At 44.3% G+C, this 8,982-nt stretch overlaps 1 non-coding gene across 1 annotated transcript; it reads right to left on the reverse strand.

Moving 5' to 3' along the window:
* Window positions 1-4,864: 4,864 nt before the first annotated feature.
* Trnas-gga lies at window positions 4,865-4,948 on the reverse strand. Its single transcript is given in 2 exon segments — window positions 4,865-4,899; window positions 4,909-4,948. It is a non-coding gene; the product is annotated as a tRNA-Ser (tRNA).
* Window positions 4,949-8,982: the final 4,034 nt, after the last annotated feature.

Here is an 8,982-nt window from a genome sequence, read left to right on the forward strand (position 1 = left end):
TCACACACATCCATGCCCGAGGCAGGATTCGAACCTGCGACCGTAGCGGTCTCGCGGATCCAGACTGCAGCGCCAGAACCGCGCGGCCACTTCGGCCGGCCCGAAGATGATGGGTACGAAACTCACCGAAACGTTGCGAAAAGACGATGCCACCACTCGGCTGATAACCCGATAAGAATTCATAATTGGAATACGCGAGAAAGACTACAATTGCAGGGTTGGACAGTGTTACGCCATCCTTGACCTAGCGCCTCGGACTTCCACTTGTTTGGGCCATTAAAAGATGCCATTCGTGGAAGACATTTAGAGGACGATGAGGAGGTGATTCACACAGTGAAGCACTGGCTCCGCCACCAGGACAAGGATTGGTACCGACAGGGCATACACGCCTTTGTTTCGTGCTGGAGGAAGGCCATAGAACGGGATGTAGATGACGTGAAAAAATAGAGTGCGTAGATAAAACACCATTCTTTCGTGTGTATAATTCTCATTATGTTCAGTAAAGAATTGTTGAAAAAAAAGTGTGGTGCATTACTTTCTGGGCAACCCTCGTAAGTACCGTAGTGCGGTAGCCAACTTGACAGGTGTGATGAACAGACTGTGCGCTGCAGGATTTGCGTTATTAATGGTGTTGGTGTCATACCCCCACCCCTTTGACAGGTGGGTGGTTCTTGCCCCACATTCTTTACAGACGGTAAATGATATGTGTACGAAATCTAGTTGAAATCGGTCCAGTGGTTTAGAGGACTTGCCGTTAGAAGCCGTTTCTAGTACGACGACGAAATGTTGAAACACAAGCGTCAGTTTCAGACAGTCAACATGGATCTGGACAGAGTGAACAGGGCTTTCCTCGTAAAGCTGTTTTAACAGAACAACAGCAATAGCGCTGCTGCTCCTAGCGAATATCTACGCATTGCTCATTAAGTTACTAATCAATGGCCGATGTTTCAAAATTGCGTGACCATCAACATCATCAGATTTTTAACCCGTGTGATTTCTGTCTGTGGGGCTATCTGAAGGACAGAGATTATCAACGGGACACTAACATATGTTGGAGGAGAATACCGAGGGAAGTAGCCAATGTTGCACCTGTGATGTTTCGTGGAGCCAGTCTCCAGCGCGGTTCCAGATTGTTGTGGATGCAGATTGTCGTGACCTTGAGCAATGTTTGTAACCTGTATCGTAAACATGGTACGCATTTATGAAATACTACCCTCTCATACGGATTAAAATGTGTTTCTTTCAATGGTTTATTCGTTCTCTTCCACATGTCTTTACAAATTTTTGCTTTTCAGGCGGGTCCTATCAAGTAGCGAAAGTTTAAATAGAACTAAACTGAAGATGGTAAGGTTTGCAAAATCATTTTAGTTAACATGTTAGTTCAATACCACAGGCGTCGATCCCAACAGCAGACCGAATTTCACAGATGAAATATGCTCCGCTGGAAACATACAACGTTGCCCAGATGGCCTTAACAATCTAATGGTTATGTATTATCGAACCACTGTGGTACGTACTCGAAAAGCAATTAAGGACTCTTTTATGCACCTCCAGTATTCTCAAGAAACAGTGAGAGACTGTATCAAATGTCACTGACAACCATTTAGCATGTATATTCATGAATCTCCAGCAGAAAAGAAGAAGTTTTGGAATCCGAAGGCTGACCTTCGTTAAATTAGATGTAGTTCAGAAGCCTTCTCGTGCTGCTGTATATTTCCATGACACTATTACATGCTGCGTCACGTAAATCTCTCTATCCTCCTATCACTTGCAATAATAATAATTGGTAAAACAGCTGGGTGGTTACTTTATTTCATGATTCGCAAAATGATCGTATATGGTTCATCATAAATTGGGTTTTATAACCAACAGTCTGTCGCTCGGCCTAATTGTGCTAGACAGTAGTTCCTAAGAAATCATGAGAGGCAGTTGCTCAATCAGACTGGACTTCATTACACGTAGAGCAATTTCGCTGATATGTGGAAGTGGTACCGCGAAGTAACGCTGTGTCTTACGTCTTGGAACCTGTGTAGGGCGAAGGTCCTATTTCTGTAATGTTTTTCACTCTATTCCTTGTAACACGCTTATGAACATCAGCAGCCTGTCCACAATTGAAAGGGTAACCCTGGAAAATTCCTTATGTTTGTAATCCAAAAAGAGCATCGCAATTTCTTTCTCTTTTACGGAATGCTATCCAGGAGCTCAGCAATGAGCTTGCGGATACCCGACTCGTGCGACGGTCTCTGTGTGACCGTGCATTCACTGGACTTCTCACCTGCCACTATGAGAAGAGTGCACACTAAGTACCTCGACTTGGAGGAACTCGTCGTAGCCGTCCGCTGTGGCCAAACTATTCTAGGAACTTCAGTCCGGAACTGCGCGGCTGCTACAGTCGCAGGTTCGGATCCCGCCTCGGGCATGGACATGTGTGATGTCCTTAGGCTAGTTATGTTTAAGTAGTTCTAAGTTCGAGGGGACTGATGAGCTCAGATGTTAAGTTCCATACTGCTTAGAGCCATCTGAACCCGCCGTTTCCAGAAGCAATAGTGGCAGGCAACAGTGGATTGCGAAAAATATCGTCGTCGACTATTGAGATTTGCAGAAGCGGCTAGGTGGATCACAGCACAGCAAATCAGCCACAGCCTCACATTCGTATATCTGTTCTTTGCAGATCGTTTTGCACTTCGATGAGCTTTGATATAGGAATACCAACATCCGATGCTCGAAGTTCAGGAAAAGGCAGCCCGGACTGATGAACCGGAGTATCCATTTGTGAATGAGGTGAAGCATCGTTCTTGAGCTCAGGAGGCGTTTCAGGCAACTAGAGGAGATAGTCTCGTGTGAGGGATGTTTATGAGTATTGACAGTGGTTCACCGATATGTCTGCTATCGTTCTTTATCGGTGAATGACTGAGGAACCTCATGAGTATCTCTTATCCTACAACAACTCGAACGCAATTCATACGCTCAGTAAGACACTGTACCAGCCATTCGCTCCCTCATTGTATCAGGATGGGTTCGAGAATACTCCACGGACAGGAGGATGCTTGTGAGCCACACCCCGCCGTCCCGCCCCCTCCAATAGCCAACTCTCACTGAGGAGATTTAGGACATCATCAGGGAAGACGTGTGAGCACAGTACCAATATGCAGGAATTCAGCTGTCATGGATCAGGGTTGTCCGGTGATAGGGAACGCTGAAGACTTACTAGATATCTCTCAACCGATTATTCATGGATATAATACGCCAGTCTAAATAGACTGGGCTTAAAGACTATATTTAGAAACTATTTTGTACATGGCTGTAATTTTAAGCAACTGTCATATATATTTTTCAGAGTAAAATTTACCCGTCAAATGGTTCAAATGGCTCTAAGTACTATTGGACTTAACATCTGCCGGCCGGGGTGGCCGAGCGGTTCTAGGTGCCACGTTCGGGAACCACGCGGCTGCTACGGTCGCAGGTTCGAATCCTGCCTCGGGCTTGGATGTGTGTGATGTCCTTAGCTTAGTTAGGTTTAAGTAGTTCTAAGTTCTAGGGGACTGATGATTTTAGAAGTTAAGTCCCATAGTGCTCAGAGCCATTTGAACCATTTTTGAATTTAACATCTAAGGTCATCAGTCCCCTAGACTTAAAACTACTTAAACCTAACTAAGCTAAGGACATCACACACATCCATGCCCGAGGCAGGATTCGAAGCTGCGACCGTAGCAGCCGCGTGGTTCCGGACTGAAGCGCCTAGAACCGTTCGGCCACAGCGGCCGGCTAGTTGTCAGTTACAAACATATTTTGATTATGCTTTGCCGGTTTCGTCAAATTAATTTCTCATCTTCAGAAGCCTACAAAGATTTATACAGAGATGACAAAAGTCATGAGATACCACCTCAGATCTTGCTGGACCTCCTTTTGCCCGGCGTAGTGCACCAAATGGACGTGGCATGGACTCAACAAGTCGTTGGAAGTCCTCTGCAGAAATACTGAGTCATGCTGCCTCTATAGTCGTCCATCACTGCGAAAGTGTTGCCGGTGCCGATCTTGCGCGCTAGCTGACCTCTCGATTATGTCCCATGGTTGATGGAATTCACGTTGGGCGATGTACGTGACCAGAATGTTCTTCAAACGAATCGGGAACAACTGTGGCTCGATAACATGGCACATTGTCATCAATAAAAATTCCGTTGTTATTTGGGAACATGACGTCGATGAATGGTTGCGAATGGTGTCCAAGGAGCGGCCTTTAACCATTTACAGTCAATGGCGGGTTCAGATGAACCATAGGACCTGGTCTGTTCCATATAAACATAGCCTACACTATTATAGAATCACCAACAGCTTGTACAGTGCCTCGTTGACAACTTCGGTCCATGGCTTCGTGGCGTCTAAGCCGCAATCGAACCCAGACATCAGCTCCTACCAACCGAAATTGGGACTCATCTGACCAGACCACGATCTTCCAGTCGTCTAGGGTCCAACTGATATGGTCACGAGCTCAGGAGTGGCGTTGTAGGCGATATCGTGCGGTTAGCAAAGGCGTCCCACATTGGTTTCTGTGGTTGTTTCACGTCGTGTCGGTTGTCTGTTAGCACTGGCAACTCTACGCAAACGCCGCTGCCACTACGTTGTCCATGGTGAGAGGTAATGCCTGTACTTTGGTATGCCGGCCGCGGTGGCCAAGCCGTTCTAGGCACCTCAGTCTGGAACCGCGCGACCGCTACGGTCGCAGGTTCGAATCCTGCCTCGGGCATGGATGTGTGTGATGTCAAAATGGCTCTGAGCACTATGGAACTTAACATCGGAGGTCATCAGTCCCCTAGAACTTAGAACTACTTAAACCTAACTAACCTAAGGACATCACACACATCCATGCCCGAGGCAGGATTCGAACCTGCGACCGCAGCGGTCGCGCTGTTCCAGACTGTAGCGCCTAGAACCGCTCGGCCACCCGGGCCGGCTGTGTTATGTCCTTAGGTTAGTTGGGTTTAAGTAGTTCTAAGTTCTAGGGGATTGATGACCTTAGAAGTTAAGTCCCATAGTGCTCAGAGCCATTTGAATTTTAATTTGACATTCTCAGCAACTCTTGACACTGTGAATCTCGGAATATTGAACTCCCGAGTGATTTCCGCAATGGAATGTCGTATGTGTGTAGCTTCAACTACCATTCAACGTCCAAAAGTCTGTTAATTCCCGCCGTACGGCCATAATCACTCCGGAAACCTTTTTACAAGACTTACCTGAGTACAAATGAAAGCTCCTACTATGCACTGGCCTTTTATATGATGTGTATGCGATACTACCGCCAGCTGTATATGTGCATATCGCTATCCCATTACCTCACTGTATAACATCCCTAGTTTTGTAAGCTTCTGAAGATGACAAAATAATTTGTCGAAACAGGTAAAGCATAATAATGAAAAATATATTAGCAACTGACGACTAAATTTTATTTGAAAAAAAAATTAGAAATTGCCTGAAAGCTGTTACAGGATACAATGTATTTTGGCGATCACTGGAAACTCACGTGTGATTCTTATGATAGGCAACTCGCGGACATTTTAGAGCCTGCTTCGCCCTGCCGGAGCACTGTACGTATATAACAGAATTAAGCAACTGGATGCGAAAATTGTTTCACATGTCATACGTTTGTAATCTGTAGTTATAAAACACTAAATAGATAGTTTAAAACAAGGTTCAAATGGTTCAAATGGCTCTAAGCACTATGGGACTTAACATCTGAGGTCATTAGTCCCCTATACTTAGAATTACTTAAACCGAACTAACCTAAGGACACCACACACATCCTTGCCCGAGACAGGATTCGAACCCGCGACCGTATCAGCAGCACGGTTCCGGACTGAAGTGCCTAGAACCGCTCGGCCACAGCGGGCGGCTTTCAAACAAGCATACGTATAATGATCACATACCATTTACAGTTTATTAATGTCAAATTTCATTAAAACATTTGTAGTTTTTCTATTTTGTTCAATTTCGTTTGCTCTATCACTTGCTCTCTGTGGAACATTTCTTATTAAGTAGCTGAGTATTTATATAACAATATCTTTACAAGAACGACCAAAATCTGGAAGTAATCGCAATGTAGAAAAGGCTAAAAACGTTATTAAACGCATTCAATCAAACAACGTACTTTTAAGGAAATCATAGAAGCATTTCCATGTTCCACGAGCTTCTTACGATGCGCGAAAATCAGTTACATGCGAGATTCCAGGAAAACAGTGCTTATAAACTTCAGCAACCAATGTGTACGTATTTGATTGGTAGCATATGAGTCCTTTAGACCAAAATTGTTTTAACGTAAGATAATTCCTCCCTCCGGTATTTGTGTTGCATTTCCTTTACGCGGCAGCATGGTAATCTTGACTAAGGTCCAGAAGAGAACAGAATCTCGTGTATTTTCCCGGGTTGAGAAAATGAAGAGCAAACTCAGACAGCGTGTACGGCAGGTGGAATCCTTGCGGAACTTGATATTAAATTTGTGTTTGCTCGGTGCAGATAACTGAGAGCGGCATTCGCAGACGACCGACGCGCATAATTTTTTAGGACCATGGCATCTGGGCCGGTGGCAAGCGAGACCGCTACCACTGTCAACTCTGGTATCATCTCACTTGTACGCAGCCTCATAATCTGCCAACAACCATTTCATATGCGTCGAATAAGGATCCTTATGATTTAACAGCTCTTCAAGGCCATTAAAGATAGAACAATAGGTCGACTGGACAAAGATGGACAAGAAAATCGGTGGTCATCTTACTGAAACAGCTTAAATGGTTCAAATGGCTCTGACCCCTATGGGACTTAACTTCTGTGGTCATCAGTCCCCTAGAACTTAGAACTACTTAAACCTGACTAACCTAAGGACATCACACACAACCATGCCCGAGGTAGGATTCGAACCTGCGACCGTAGCAGTCGCGCGGTTCCGGACTGAGCGCCTAGAACCGCTAGACCACCGCGGCCGGCCAAACAGCTTAAGAAAACATGGAAATCCTTAATCAATATGGAGGAATGAGAATTGCAATTTGGTTCTGCCAATAATGAATGCAATTTATAAGCACTGTGGTGCTTTGTTCGACCCGCTATTTATTTTTCTTATTTATTGTATGACATATAGAGATCACAGCAGTATTTACATAATAAAGCACTAAAGGAATATGGAAGAGCTCTAGTCTCATTTGACCTTACAGAGTATGTCGAGAGTGTAGCGATTCCAGTGTTGTTGAAGAGGCATTGGTGGTATCCTTCCAGTCTCCACTGAAACATCTCTCGGGACATTCCTATACAATACCTCTAAAGCTTCACAGTCACACAATGGGGAATCTGAGACTCACTATTTGTATATAAAGAACTCAGTTCACCATGTCCAGATTGAGTTCTGTTCAGTTGACACCATCTTCTCCAAGGCAGTTGCAGGTCTGATACACGTGTAGGGTCTTCGATGCCCAGGCGCTTTATGTTGGTGTTGTTTTTTCACGTCTCCCTCCATCCATCTTCAGTCTAGAGTGGTTGGATCACATAAACTGTCCAGAATGGTCTCTTTGACTTGATACCCATGCTGAGTAGACTGTTATTAATCTTTTCCCATTCACGGGTCACTGCATCTTATCGTCTGAAATGTGACGGAGCAATGTTACTCAGAGCAGACAGTCAAAGTAGAGGAGTTGAACTGAATGTGGCAGTTACGATTCTCATAAGGAACCACTTATACCAGTGCCAGTCAACATAAATAACATCACTATCAAACTGTCTGTGAAGGACAGCAAAGCTTCTGAGATTATCGTATCTCCCGAATTGCCATAACACGCCATTATTAATAAACAGGTTTGAACAATAAACAAATTATGCTTTAAGTTAGGCTTTGTTGTGGGAACCTTTATAATAACGTAACCGGCAACAACGTCTACTCTGCATTAGCTTGCTATGGCGCGTTTGCATGAAAAGACGTAGCAGCTCTGGGCACCCACGCGTTACCAATTGTGCCCCGTTGGTTTTTTTGAAGGAGTGTGATATATTACGACGTCGTGTGGCCCTCTGTTAAAGTGGAATATTGTTGCTTCGATCAGTATTTATTTCAGTGAAGGACTACATATTCCTTAGGTTTCTTGCAGACCAAACATAGTGAATAAACTTCAGTTATTAATTTTTGCTCATCGGCCGCTGTGGCCTAGCGGTGCTAGGCGCTTCAGTCCGGAACCGCGCTACTGCTACGGTCGCACCATGCCACCTCGGGCATGGATGTGTGTGATGTCCTTAGGTTAGTTAGGTTTAGGTAGTTCTAAGTCCAGGGGACTGATGACCTCCGATGTTAAGTTCCATAGCGCTTAGAGCCATTTGAACCATTTTTTTCTCGATTTTCACAATTTTAGAAATGGTTGATAAAATTTTGTCGTGTTGACAGCCGAGCCAACGCGTTGTTCTTCGGCAACGTTTCAGCAAGTTTGTTACTAGTCATCTTCAGGCATATTCGCCTGAAGATGGAGCAAGAAACTTGATGAAATGTTGCCGGAGAACAACGCACTGACTCGAATGTCAACCCGAGAAGATTTTATCATCGAGATTCGCCGATAAAGCCTGAATTCTCATTTAGAAACAGTTATTTAGTTATTGTCCTGCAACGCTTGTAGTAGCTGTAAATGGTTCTGTCGTGTCATAAGCTGCCCGTTTACAGTTCTGACATTAAGACCGCAACATGAGGAAGAGCAACAAAAAAGAAATGTTACTTATTGTGCACATTTTGTATAGCAGAAAGAATACATGAGTAAATCAGTAGATGCTTGGGGGTGTACAGGTTACGAAATTCATACATATTATAAAGGTCGATGTATGTATACATGTTCCAAAACTCCTTCTAAACCCAATGGATCGATTTCACCCAACTTTGATACATATGTCATTTCCTGTGTAGTAAGAAAATTTATGAGGATACTAATGACCTGGCTCTCAAATCGTGGAGTTGGGGTGAAACATTAG

The sequence above is a fragment of the Schistocerca americana genome, chromosome 1 (genome assembly GCF_021461395.2).
Source record: "Schistocerca americana isolate TAMUIC-IGC-003095 chromosome 1, iqSchAmer2.1, whole genome shotgun sequence".
NCBI classification, from domain to species: domain Eukaryota; kingdom Metazoa; phylum Arthropoda; class Insecta; order Orthoptera; family Acrididae; genus Schistocerca; species Schistocerca americana.